We start from the raw sequence: 12,695 nt of genomic DNA, 5'->3' as shown, positions 1-12,695 counted from the left end.
GATGTTTGCTAAATTAATATGATTTATTTTGCCTTGAAAGATATAAAGATGTCCTTCAGTGGTTGCTAGGTAACATTTTAGCTAAATTACAGACTTTGGAACATTTTTCTTAACTATGCATTTTGGTAAAACTGGGTTAAAAACTATGGCACAAGGCAATGTTTTAGTCTGGCATATCTATTCATTCCTCACCCACTTCCACTTATTCAGAGTTTCAAGAACATTGCATGAGCATTTTCAAAAGTCAAGCTGGACCCCAATAGTTGAAGTCTAATTTAACATGAAAATGTGGGCCTTCTGATATGAAAGTTCTAAATAGACTAATTCATATATGTTAACTTAATTTGGTTTGACCAATGTTGCAATTCATGTAGATGCCTGGTCAAGACATAGCAAGGTTATCTCTGACCCACTTTGACTCTCATCTCAGACTGATGAATGATTAACAGCTTGCTCTCCATACATCCATTTCTTTTTGCTCATAGCCACCAAATATTTGTTCTGTTTGTTCTCTATGATATTCATGCTCATTTCAACTCAAATTTCTCTCTCTTCCTCTATATTGTTGCCTTTGAAAATACTCTTTCTCTTATAGTCCCTTCAAACCAGCTCTCTGGTTCATTCTTTCCCCTTCTTGAATGACTCACCTGGCCTGACATACATTCTGTTATATATAGATTGGCATGGCCACAGTTGTCTACTCTGTCCTTAATGATATGGAGTCTATTTCTCTAACCTTGAATCAGGGCTGGCCCTTTGACTGGTTTTGTCTGATATGTCTCTAGCAAACATGATACACAGACCCTGGGAAGGCACTGTCCAATAGATCTTACCTGTTTGTGCCTCTTGGGACTCCGAGCTGCCATGTGAACAAGTCTGGATTATTCTGCTAGAAGAGAAAGACCATGTGGCGAGAAGCCCCAGTCAGTTGCATCAGAGGAAGCCGTCACACACCAGCTTGCTGTGAACGGTCTAGGCTGCCTGACAGCTGACCACAAACATGAGCCCATGGGCTAGGGATTAATGGCCGTGATAAGCCCAGCCCAATTATCAACCCACAAAGTTGTGAACTAAAGAAATGGTTGTTGTTTTAAGATACGGAGTTTGAGGTTGGTTTTGTTGCAAAAGCTATCTGATACATTCCAATTACTCAAAATAGGCGTAGGTGTGCTAACGGAATCTGTAGCTAACAGCTCTGGGCTAGTGCATAAAAGATCCCCATAATATAGACTATAAGCATAGTCAGCCAAAAAGTTTCTGCTTTTGAATGTGTATGTAATATCAGAATGTGTATGTAATAAGCAAGCTAATATAGTTCCTAAAATAAAATAGGCTGATCATGAAAACTCCAGAGAAAGGGTTACAATGTGGTGTGTAATGTATTTCATTTAGGAAAAACTCTAATAATGAAGCAAGGGGAATCCCTAGGTTCCAGAGGTGAGAGAGAAATATCACAACTGACTAACCCATATACAAGGAAAGACACCAGAATATTGTTCTTTAGTTATAAAGTCAAGGGCTCATCCTTGAGTTTGATTAGTTTAATCTGCACTTTATATAGCTTGTTGCTCCTCTTGCTGGTCAATACTGTTGACTATGTGCAAGCGAATGATTTTTTCTAAATGTAATTTCCTGCTTTCCACCTAAGAAAAGAGACTATAAATTAAAAGGATCCATTTGGTCACTACTTTTGGGTGCAAAAAGGCACGTATGAGTCAGGTCTGGATAGCAACATAGAAATCACTCCAGGTATTTTACATAGAAGGAATTTAATTTGCTGCCATTGACCAAAATGAGGAACAGCCATGAAGACAAAGAGGGGATGTTTAAGCAGGTTTCAGCTTCCTGTGGGAGGGACAGTGGGTGCGGTACTGCTGAATCCTGGAAGCTAGACTTAAGTGATGGGAGCTGGCACCGACTGAACATGAGACCACAGAAGAGGCACACTCACTGCACCAAATGCCATCCAGAAGCATTCATAGATTAAAATACCTTTTAATACAACAGAAAAGTATATTAGGTAGATTTTGTACTTAGCAGTATTGTTAAAATGTACATTAAAATCTACAGAAAACCTGCCTTCCCTATTTGAACTAATGCCTAACAGCCTTTACTGTTTCTAATACAATCTCTACACCACCTGTTCATCTCTTGGTAGTGGGACTGTTCATTGGTTTCTCCTTGGTATTCTACCTTTTATTTGAAGAGGCTGGATTCCCACAAGGTGCAACCAGAAAGAGCTGTTAGTTGTTCCCTTCAAAACAATCCTCTGGATTTATTCTTCCTTCTTCCTTGAATGAAATATTGGACCAGGTGTACAATTTTCTAATGATTTCCAAGTAATAAATAGTCCTTTAGTGTCTGCATTAAAAAAGTTGGTGAAATCTACATCGCATGGAACTACAGTCTAGCTTCAGGGCATTGAATTCACTGTTCCTTCATTCATAATGCTCTTCTATCGATAAGTCATTCCCTTAACCATTCATTTGTTCAGTTAACCATTTCATTCATGTCTTTGCTCAAATATCATATTCTAGAGATTCCTTCCTTAAATTCCATGATAAAATACTCTCTCCCCATGGCAATTCTATCACTAACTCCATATGCTGCTTTATTTTCTGCAAGTGCTTATCATCACCTCATACACAATAGATTTATCTCCCAATTACCTACATCTTTTCTTTAGAATGTAAGCTTCATGTCATTCGGTGCTCTGTCTTGTTCATTGCATATCTCCAGTGGCTTGGACAAGGATTGGCCCGCAGGAAAGTTCAGTAAGTACTGATGGGGTAAAATGCATGAATGAGGAATGCATGAGGCCAGAGTATACATAGCAAAGATCCTACCAATCTTACAACTTCCTTGTCTCTAGAGCTCCAGTAGAGAAGATAATATTGCAGTCAACTTAATTATTTCTCAGAGATACAGTGATTATCTTTAGAGATCACAGAAAATGTACTCTCCTATCCTGACAAAATTTTGCAGAGATAAAATGGAAAAAATTACATTAAAAAATGCAAAGAGTACACTATTAAGTTGAATTACTTGACTCTGGCTGGAACCTTTGCTTTCTTTCAACGTGAAGAGACCCAGTGGGGAATGCCTGGCTTGCGTGTCTGTTTTTGTCAAACATTCAACAGTAACTGATAATCTCTACATCTGTTATTTATTTGACAAATCTCCAGAGGGCCATACAAGTGGAAATTTCAGAGAAGCCCTAAACAAACTCTGCAGCTATACTCAATGCCAGGAAGAATTTTCAACCATTATATAAATGTTAGGTTTAATTTAATCATTCACACAAATGGTTACTTAATGATGCATTCCTCGGTAGAAAGTATGTGATGTGAAACTCTGCAATGTGTCACTACTGTATTTAAAAATAAAAATTAATTACACATCAAAATTAAGCCACTTGACTCTGGGAGGAGGCAAAAGTCAAAGAAAATTTGCAGCTGGTCGGGAAGTAAATCCAGGGTGGAGAAATTTTTGCAGAGCTCAGAAACAGAGGAGGATTGTGAAGCATGCAGGGAGACATTCAGACATTGTTATGGGGTTTTGAGATCCTGACAAATGGAATACGAAAGAGGCAACATATCTCTTAAACATATATTATGTAACTACACTGATCTTTAGAAATTAATGAACTGTGTTTGGCTTCAGTTTTAAAAATCCATTTAATGATATATTTTGCAAGCAGTATGTGTACTGCAACATGGCATCAGGCATAAAATGGGAAAGACAGACAAAGCTGCTTATCCCAGTAACAGGCTTTTGTTTATTGTTTGGGGCTTAAAATGTCCACTTTCTGAATGAGAACAGATACCTGAAAATTGCTTTTTATGAACTCTTCAACATTCATTTTTGTCCACAACAGACTACACAAAAACCCATGGATTGTCATTCCATGTTTATGCAAGAAAAAAAAAAGCAAGATATACAGGTTATCCCACAGGGCACTAGCTAACCTTTTGAGGGAATTTAATTCATGCTTGTGGACATAATTTATTTTAATGGAATCCCAAGACAAGAAGTTGCCCTTCCAGTATGATTTTTAGATAAGAGCAAAATAATTTTTCTTGCAATTTCATGACATAGAAACATCTGCAGGAAAACACTAGAGAGCACCCCTCACTAAGACATCAGTGTGACTACTGCCCTCAGAGGCTGCTGAAGGACAAACAGCATAAATCATCTGTGTGCCTCCAAAAATGGCTTTCACCTCAGATGATGGATTGATTGATTGCTTGATCAGTAAACAAATGACCCAGGTTCCTGATAGTGAATCAAAGTATATCTCTTTACATGCCAAGAAGACTAAGTATTAGTCTACAGAAGAGATTGTTAGATGATTCTCTTTTGAAGTAGTTTAAAAAAGTTGGCATAGGTTACATAATGTAAAAATTACTGGAAGCATCAGCCAGCTAGACATCTGTTGAAATTTTCATTCAATTAAAAGCCGAGCATCATAAAACCTTGACTTGGCTTCCGTAAAATGTCATGGCTCAGAGGTGAAGGGGGACTTCTGGTCTGGATATGATTAAGAATTAAGGAAAAAAGTCAGCCTTCAATGAATCTGTACCATACACTAGGCACAGTGCTAAAAAAAGCTGTATGAGAAATCCAAGATTCACAATGGACTGAAAATGGATATGTACAACAGAAAGAAGAAGAGGTACATAATTAAAGAAACATATTTTTTAAATCCTCTATAAAAAAAGTTTGAAGCCCAGTATGGGACCAGAAATTGCATGAACATTTTCATTAGTTATATTCTAAGTATAGAACTTAATTGAGAGAGGGTAAAAACACTCAACTCCTATTTTGCTTCGAGTCTTTCAATCAAGAATAGTACAGTAGAGTTATAATTCACACACGTACTCCCTGAATTCAGGGTCCAGAGTTCCAATAAATTACAACCTTTCCAGGTCAAATTATCCTGATACCTAAACAACAACAAAATTATTACTATAGTACATATAAGACTCTTAGAGTAATGCCTACCACATGGTGAAATACTAGGTAAGTGTTACCTATGATCATCATAACGATCTTCAATCTTATTAAAATATATTAATCTTATAGTGGTTTGTTAAATGGAGTAAATGTTGTAGAAACTGCTTAGAATTTTCTACCCCTGTTCAGTCACACTGACATCTGACTGCTATTGGACAAGTGCGTTTGGACTCCCCTTTTGTTGCTTCCTTTAATCTAGCAAAATGGCTCACCTCTGAGTATAAGAATTACTGTGTAGAAGATATATAAAGCAAAAGTGTGCATATGACACATAACTACATGTGTTGGGGCCAATTATGCTATTTTATTATTTTCACTATGCACATATTCTCAAGTCATAAGCGCACTTTAGAGGTCACATTAAGAAAAAGAGTGACTCAATTATAACTGGCAATCTAGAAATGGAAAATATTATTAAGGGTCACTGAAATAACTGCTAAGAGAAAATACAGTAAAACAAATTATCTAGATGCTTTGAACATACTAAAATCTTCTAGTATACATTATGTACTGTCCAAAGTTCTGGAAAAAAATGCAATTTTTAAGAACTACAGATTTAATAATAATAATAATATACTTTTAGGAAATAGAGACTGATCCAATTTTCCAAGCTGGGTGAAGTACGTATTTGCATTGCACTAATTTGATGCTGATTTACGGAAAAATTCTAGCATGAATTATCGAGCAATGGGTTTGTGAACATTTACAAATTAGAAGGTATGTCCAACAATCAGACTTGGTTTACTAGGAACAATTCAATTCAGATTAACACCATATCATTGTTATAGGGTTATTAAGACAATCCTTGGCTTTTAGACTTGTCATCCCATTTATGCCTCCATGGTCACATTTTGTTTTCCCTGTGTGTCTGTATCCATATTTCCCATTTCTCATAAGGAGACCCATCATTGCATTATGGCCCATCATAATCCAGTATGATTTCATCTTAATGTGATTAAGTTAGCACCTAAATTTGGACCCTATTTCCAAATAAAGTCACATTCACTGGTACAATAAAGTTAGGACTTTAAATATTTTTTTGGAGGACACAACTGAATCCCCAGAAGTACAATTTACATTACATTGCCTCAATTAATGGTTGCTATTAACTCAGTGGGGGAGGTATCATTTCTTCCTAATGGAAAACAAGGCTTTCTGAGGTTAAGTCACTTTTTTAGAATGACAAGGAAGAGGCAATCTTCCTTTCAACGTGGAACTGCCCCACTGCAAAGGCCATGTTTCTGAAACTCGGGTATAAACACCCTAGAGTTACAGAAAGGATTACCAGTTGTATAAGAATCTTTCTGATTGACATGATTCCACTTTCAAAAAAGTCGACTTCAATGGCAAGAAACTTAAAACACAATTTTATATAAAATCAGTCCATTTTATAATGGAATACAGAATTCACAGATGATAGTATAAGTAATTTTAGCTTCAAATACATTTCTCAAGTCTGGAGGACTAATTTTTGGCAAACTTATGAATAAATATTCAATCCGTCAGTATAGATATTTTTAAAGTTGAAAAGAATTAGAGACATACTGCTGGAATGGCAGGTGTTTCTGTCTAGAGGATGGATCGTCATCTGCCAGGCTGTTGTGGGAAGAGTTGAGGACAAGATACAATTCTTTGACTCTAAATTCATAATAAACTAAAGTAACCTATAATCTATCTTTACTAGTTGATTTCAACAGAAACACAGACACAAGAATGACATAGAAAATCTTAATTCTGCATGGATCAACAGTTTTTTTAAATTTTTTTTGGTGGCAAACTTCCATGCTCATTATTAGTCAACAGGTTGGATACATTTTATGAAAATGCCAGATTCTAATTCCATTTCCTCAAGGAATTCTAGAACTTCCTAAAACTAGTATAGCTCACCTGTTTCTGACCTTTGACCATGAAGTCTTTGATGCACTTGATCAATTTTTCTGAGCAAGATGGCTTTCTGCTCTCTCCCCAGCCACTTACTACTAATTATTTTACAGCTAATGTTTTGTTGAAATGACAGCACTGTGCTAAGGATAGTAATTCATTCTTTCATCCATTCAGAATCTATTTATTATGCCTATACTATTTGTTTGGTATGGTACTACAGGCTGACAGGTGTATAAAAGATGGCCCTTCACTTTACCCCTAATAACAGAAATGTGGGGTGTTTCCCTCTGCATCTTCCATTGCTCATCCTTCTGAGCAGCATCTATACAACCTTAGTCTAGCTCTCTCGATCTCTCTCTGTGGTTTACATTATTTTTCCCATGTTGTCTTTCATGCCTCAGATTTCAAGCAAAATCACTTTGGAGGTTCATCACCAGCCTACAGGGGTGCACATTTCCCTCTGAGGTCTAGGGAAACACAGGCTGGAGGGCACAGGATGTGAGCTTTCAGTTCTATTCCTCCACAGGCATCACTTGTTGGGGCACCCGGGGCTTCTGCGTCAACAATTTCAGTTACAGAATGAGTTGCTAGAAGTTCTGTTTCCTAGATGCAAGGGTTTGATACTTCTTGTGACCAGACACTAGCAAGCTGCTGAAGTTCAGGGCAGATATAACATTAGACATATGCAAGAGGTTTCAGATTATTATTACCTTTCCAGAAAACTTTAAACATAAAATCCCAATTTTCTCTCTAATTGAACTCCCTATAGGGTATAGTTAAAGCATGGCTTAATAGTAAAATAGGCTGTACTAAAAAGAAACTTAAAATAAAATTAGTAGAAGCATTGTACGGATGTCTCAAGAATGACAACAATAAGACATATACGCAATTGCTTAAATAGGACTTATCTTAGTCCCTAAAGGTCTCTCTCCCACCAGGAGAAATGCATTTTTAATCCATTTTTAGACATTCATTTTTGTATGTTGAAAGTCAACTCTGATGCTAGTCCCATCATTTCAACAGAATTTGTGATAGTCATACAAACTGGAGAGATTAATCCACAATATGCAAAATATTCATGAAAAATTATTTGTATAAGAAAATTATAAAATAAATTCTCCATTGAATCATTTTAGATAACGGGAGATACATCCAAAGGTAGCTGAACTTCATGCCATTAGCCAATTTTGAAAGGATCTGCTGATTTTCCAAAAACAGTTTGTTCTACTTAAAAGACAGCTAACAAGATGGTTTGCCTTTCCTTCCATGACTACCGGCACCAGCATATAGTGCCACAGCCTCCCCATATCATCACTTCTCTTCTCGTAGACTCTCAGCTGGCATCATTTGCACCCTTTCCTGCCACCAGAATCCTCTTCATCAGTGTTGACCAGGTGGGAGGGAGTGGATGGAAACAGACCTCTCTAAATTGAACTGAAGTTTTAGCAAGATAAAGAAAGAAAAATGTCCCTGAAAATTTTTCAGCTACAAATTGACTGATTTTTATTTCCCATTTCACAATGCATATCATCTTTAGTTATTAAATTGTTGTAAAATCCTATACCTACAAATGTAAATCTAGTAAGAGTCGTAGTCACATTTTGAACTCTTGGTACATGCTAGGACCTATACTAGGGGTTTGTACCGAGTATCTAATTCCTCATAACAAAACTGTAAGGCAAATATGATTATCCCCATTTTACAGATAAACAAACTAACACAGAGAAATTAAATAGCTTGAGGAGGGTCGAATACTAAATGAAAGAGTCATGATTTGAATCCAGTCTTCCTATTTCCACATCTATGTTCTTTTCACTTAACTATAGAATTCATGGTTTGTTTTTACTTTCAAATTCTTTAAATACAAACCATTCAATATATTTTCATAGGAAAGGAAAAAGTGCCATGATCATACAGCAAGAGAAATATGATCTAGAAATCATGCAAAGGAGAAAAATCTCTTAGAATGGTATGCTAAATGTTTCTATGAAATATTGTGATTGGTAAAGCAGTGGAAAATCCATCCATTAATCAACATCTTCTAATATATCTAAGTCAGTTATCAAAGAAAAGCATGCATTCTTATAATGAATATTCTCAGAAAAAATAGTGCAAAATCCAAACATTATTATAAAATGAAATCGATATGATCACCAAAAATGTGTAGACACCAGAAGCTACAGAGTACCAAGGATATATTATTTTTAAATTGCATTTTCTGCCTCTTCAAAATATTTGTATCATTGTTTCTTTTTCTCCTAACACATGTATGCACAATTTGGTAAGTGCTGCCCATTTTGAAATCATTTTCTATTTCTAAAATAAATAAATAAATAACTTCCAAGCTTTACAGTGAAGCACAGTATATTTAGTCCATATGAAGTCATAAACAATATGTCAGCTCCAGTACTTTCTTGACGCATTTGCCATTGGTTTTACTTTTACAATATGGTGATTTTAATATTTATGTGTATACTTTTCACTATGTACTTGGTAGTCTCTCTGGAAACAAGCAATTCTGAGTATAATTATTTCGGAACATGCTGCTGACAAATAAACATATAATCTATGATTACTACTTACACATAAAATATACATAATTTTTTAAAAGAAGAACAAAATATCAGAAAATGGGCTAAAAACCACTGTTAACCACAATTCTATAGTTCCTACATGGCAGTGGTTTATTTCTGCCTTCCCAGAATATTATGGAAGAAAATGATGTGGCAATCAATGGGTTTAATAGACAAGCCACTAACTTTATTCAGCCACTCACACTGAGAAAGAAAAGATCATATACGTCCACACCTACTTATAACTATGTGACAAGCGTGTAATGTTGTTTAGACAAATAACACTACAGTTAATGTCTATAGAGCTGCTAACTGGCCCAATATCATGCACATGTCCAATATACTGGATGTACTTCCTGTCTCTTAGGTGCTTACAGTGAGGAGATGGTGCCAGAGCCCTCCTTTTCTTAAAAGAAAATCAGGCATAATACTACTTATTATATAGGGTTGTTGTGACCACCTGTTATTTGTTTGTGTATATATATATATATATATATGTGTGTGTGTGTGTGTGTATTTATATAAAACAGATAAATAAAAGAATCAGATGCTACATAAAAGTGTATGATAGAGATAATGACTTGTGTTACTAGTTTTCACAAGGAAAGAAGCAGGAGGTCTGGAGAGTGTGAGAAATTTCACAGAAGAGATGGACTGAGCCGGGTCGTGAGAAGGCTGCCGACCTGGGCTACCGGAAACTAATCTAACCAAAGCTCAGCCTGTAGAAAGACAAGAAGAAAGGCTTTCCACAGAGATGTATAAAGGTCTCAAAGCCTCAGCTTGGGAATAAACAGATGTCACCTGAATGAACTCCCACCCCTCCTGCCCCCAGGCCTTTATGCATGATGTTCCTTCTGACATGAACGCTCTTTTTCGCTTGCGTTCAGCTGGCAAGTTTCAATTCATTCAAGTTTTAGAGTCTCAGGAAGATTTTTCATGTCTACTGAGTCCACCTATTATGCTCCTCCCTCCAAATTAAGCATCTTCTTCCTGGGATCCCTTTTACAGCTTGTCTATACAAATGCCAGCACACTTGGGCATCCAGCTCCCTCCAGCACCCTGGAGCTCCATGATGGAAGACACTGCCCCTTACCTTGGAGTCCCCCGCAGCCAGCTGAAGTCTGATTCATGGAAACCAAAAGCTTCCTTGTCCTGGATCCTCTGCTCTCTTCTCCTGTCCTCTCTTAGCACTCTGTTTCTGTCTTTAATGCCTTTGATGCCCATTTTTCTCCACTTCATTCTCCCTTTATGGAGGTAAATGGCTTTCTCTGCTTGCAGGTCCATGACAAATCCAGGTCTGATATTTCTGAACTGATGTGCCTAGTGCCTAGAGCCAGCTGCTTACACTCCTGGTCCAAAAGTTTCAGGGAGAAGAAACAGAATTGGCATAGTTTAGTCCACCCTTTATCTGATTATAAGTGACCCGAGGGGACAGGTCTCAGAGCATGCTGCCTACTCTATAGATTGTAGGAAAGACACTCAGAGAAGTGAAGGGAGCTAGCAGGCACCGTGACACATCTACTCCAGGATTTTAACAGCAATCCAAAATATTCTAGTTTTCTTCAAAAGTTTCCACTGTGATCAACACACAAAAGTAAATTCCTATGGCAATATTTATGTTAATTTTTTATGGGCCTGCTCAGCCACAGTTTATATAGCTTTTATCAGGCAATAAAATAATTACTGTTACAAAAAGCATACATATTATTTCTAGATTGTGAGTTTCACTATGGTTAACTCAAAAAACTTCCAAGAATGAGAAATGCATTAAATGTGGAGATATAATCCAGTGGATGTAAATATACAACTGACTATGTAAACTGAAAATATAAACGGAATATATTTCAAAGTAAATGTGTAAAAAGGAAAAAAAGTACAAGTAGTTATAGCACCAAACTACCAGAGTCCAGACAAATCCCTCAGGTTTCCTAGGTTCTTGCAATCCTGTGACTCAGGCATTTTGAAGGTCTTTCTACTTTTAAAATTGTATGATGCTTCTTTCCCCCCTTGTAAGTATTCTGTATGATCTAAAATCTAAAAAGGATTTCTTTCGAACAATTCACTGATTATATAAAGAAATGAATGAAAAAGAAAACAGTATTTTTCCACTTGCATACTACTAGTAACAAATATAGAAGATTCATTTTGTGTTTTTTTCCCCAAACTAATTTATATAGCTTGTAATACATCTATTCATTTGGAATTTGAACTTTAAAATTCCAGTTGGTATTTAAAAAGCACCAAGTCCCTGAAGACACAGAAAAAATTTTTGATGCCAAAAGGTGAGTTTTTAATTAAATAATTTCAGATATGTTCACTGAGCAGAAAGTATGAGATTAACTTTTCATTCCTTGATTTTGTACATTGAGTACATACTTCATTACAGATGTTTTCCCTGGTATTTAAAAAAGTAAGATATTTGCTCTAATGAATGCAACCATATGGCATGATGAGCACAGCAGGAAAACAAATGCCAAGTCTTGTGCAGATGAAGTGTAGAAGGAAACTTAGAGTAGACGAAGTATAATGAAATGGTCATGAAAACAACTTCTGGTCCAAGGCCCAACATAACTTAGGATAAAATTAAGAGAATCTGGAAGTAGTTCTAAAGTAAATTTAATAAGCATTACTGGGCCTTTCTAGTCCCTGTTGGCTTGGTTTTCATGACCACCTACCGATTGGGATAATCTTTATTGCATTTTTCATAAGCCTAGTTTCATAGGCAGTGTCTACACACCATAAAAACAACAAAATGTTTAATTTAATCAAGTGGCTCACCAGCCAAACTATTGGTTAGGGAATTGGCAATTTCAGAGAAAACACAGTCAGTCTAGAAGCCACTTTCAGGTATAGTGGCAGCCTAATTAGAGATGATTAAGAAAGATAATTCAGAGAAATTCCACCACCAATAAAATATCTAGTCCAAAGTTTCATGAGTGTGGGGAAGTTGGGGTTCCTATGGCCAGGATCCTCAGTGAACTTAAACCACCTGATGATGTAACTGTCCTGTTGCTGGGCTGCCGCTTCCACACCTTTAGGCAATAAGCTATTGTTGCACTATACAGAGAGCTCAGCCCAGGGCTCTGGGAGGAGGCAGAGACACTAGTGCTCGACCTAGCGCCAGGAGAACAAGCCGGGTAATAAACCCTTTCACCCCAAAGAACATTTTGCTGTCAATTTCTTTGGTCACACTGAATCCATAGTGAACTTGCCCAGGGCTCA

General features: G+C 36.6%; 1 protein-coding gene across 5 annotated transcripts in view; it reads right to left on the bottom strand.

The window, feature by feature from the left end:
- NAV3 (neuron navigator 3) overlaps positions 1 to 12,695 on the bottom strand; it is an 859,400-nt gene that overhangs the window by 279,619 nt on the left and 567,086 nt on the right. The window lies entirely within an intron of this gene.

The sequence above is a fragment of the Manis pentadactyla genome, chromosome 10 (genome assembly GCF_030020395.1).
Source record: "Manis pentadactyla isolate mManPen7 chromosome 10, mManPen7.hap1, whole genome shotgun sequence".
NCBI classification, from domain to species: domain Eukaryota; kingdom Metazoa; phylum Chordata; class Mammalia; order Pholidota; family Manidae; genus Manis; species Manis pentadactyla.
Note: the sequence above shows the minus strand (reverse complement) of the source record. Positions and strands in the feature narration are given on the sequence as shown.